Source organism: Trachymyrmex septentrionalis, unplaced genomic scaffold, assembly GCF_001594115.1.
Source record: "Trachymyrmex septentrionalis isolate Tsep2-gDNA-1 unplaced genomic scaffold, Tsep1.0 scaffold119, whole genome shotgun sequence".
Lineage (NCBI taxonomy): Eukaryota > Metazoa > Arthropoda > Insecta > Hymenoptera > Formicidae > Trachymyrmex > Trachymyrmex septentrionalis.
In genome coordinates, this window is record NW_017304320.1 from 742,420 (window position 1) to 744,819 (window position 2,400).

Genomic DNA, 2,400 nt, shown 5'->3' on the forward strand with positions numbered 1-2,400 from the left:
GAGAGGGGGAACCGCCGGTGAAGGCGTTGCGCGCGACGCCGACGCGATAACGGCGCCCGTTACCTGCCCGACCTTCAAAACCCAATTGCAGGAAACCCGAAATTATTTCGGGGATCCTGACCACTCCATTACGGTAAAATCCTAAACGGCAACTAACTAGCCGCGCTTCGGCGAGCGTCACAACTGTGACGACTGGTCCGATTTAAAGATATACCGGAGGTATACTTAGTGGATCAATCGTCTTGAATTAATAAAGGATAGATCCGAAATTTTAACTCTTCGTCTCACCTTTTACAACGCGTCCCATATTTTGTCCCAAATTTAGAACATGATTGAACAGTCCCACTTTTAAATGTGGAAATAAATAATAAATGTAAAATAATAAATAAAAATAAGAAATGTAAACGTAATTTTGGTTGCGATCTTATGTAATAATCTACTAAGTGTTACTACTTATTTACAAATACAATAAATGATATTGTTTTAGTGTTGTTACGTTAACAATTAAAAAATGTTTGTCTATTAAAATTTAGTCGCAATTAATATTGAATTTTTTTCAATGTTGTTCTTTGCTCTCTTAAGGAAAGACCTTACTGTATGTCCCGCTAGTCGTCTGGTAATTCCATCAAATTACTTTGCACACTGTCAAATTGATATTATCAAATTATATCTAATTTGAATCATTCTTAATGTTTCCTAAAAATCGTTAATGCTTCGTTAAGCTAAAACAATAAAGTTAAACAATTTAGCTCAGATTGAGAAAAAAAATTGAAATATTTTCACACACACAAGCGAATATTACATGTTTCCTTTAATATTCATTGGTTATAAGAAAAATTGACTGTGTGTTGACAAATATATATTTCTATGAATACATCTCATTAACCGTAAAAAAATAAAATAGATAAAATAGTTTATTTGTCCTTGAAATAAAATTCTATTTCGCCGTATTTATATAAGGATTTATTAACATGGAAATAAACTTTAAATTCCATAAATAAATTTTTAAATTTTTTTTCTCAATATAAAAAATATAGATGTTGTTTATTTTTTCAAACTAAACAATGCAATCACAAAAATAGGTTGTTAAGATGTGACTGTTTCTTTAATGGCGTGGTTAAAATAATACGTTTTGAATACACATTGCAAGTTGAAATGTTAATTAACTCGACGAATTAAATTTCATCACTTAATATCATATTTAACAATGTGGAGCTAAAAACCTCACAAGAAATAAGTTGAGTATCAAGATACTCAAATGTCAAGTCCTTCTTTCTCGGCTATATCATCCGTTGCGACGGGGTAACAGTGTGTTGTATTAATCTATTTCTATTTATAAACATACGTATAACCATACATTTTGAAGAGACGAAAAAATAACAGATCCCACAGTGCATTCACATTGTTAAATTTATAATGTCAAATTATACCCAATTTGAGTTATTTTTAATCATTTTTATAGATCGCTTCTGCTTCTACTCAATGTTTCGTTATTAATTTAATTAAAACAATGAGGTTAAATCAATTTAACTGAAAAAATGTAATAAATGTATTTAGAAATATGTGTTAAATTTCACAAAATATTAAGATTTTAGTTTATTATTTTTTTTTACTTTTCGTTTATTTCATTTTTATATTATTTACTACCAATAAGTGTACAATATATATACTAAAATGATATCATTTACCTCAAAATTCAGCAATTTAAAATCAAAACAATATGTCAAAAGGCACAATAAAAATAAATAATAACATAAAAGAGGGCTACAAATCCAATATAAAAGTTTTAATATAAATAGTTAAATCATAAACAAAAACAACAAACGTTTCGTCGACCCGATCGGGTCATTTTCAACGTTAACAAAATTCTGATATACAAAATTCTGACCTACAATATAAAATATAAAATATATATAAATTAAAAGGTCTGTAGTATTTTAAAAAATTAAAAATGTCTCTAAAATCTTATCGCAATATAAAGAATGTCCCAAAATTAACGCGAGATTTGAATTTGCCGCCATTTGTGCAGTAAAGTGTTGGCAACCCAAAAAAAAAACAATTTAACAGCTGACAGTTTAGGGTTAGTAAAAATGGAGCGTAAAAATGGATTATTGAACATCAATAAATGGATGCTGATTTTTCGTGCAAAATCATCCTAAGCGATGAAGCATATTTTCCTTGATGGCTTTGTTAATCGGCAAAATTGCCGCTTTTGGGGTACGGAGAACCCACATGTGATTGTCGAAAAACAAATGCATCCACAACGTGTCACTGTTTGGTGTGGATTTTGGGCTGGAGGCATCATTGGACCATACTTTTTTGAAAATGAGGCTGGTCAAGCAGTGACTGTTACTGGTGCTCGATATCGCTACATGATAACACAGTTCTTTCTGCCGAAAT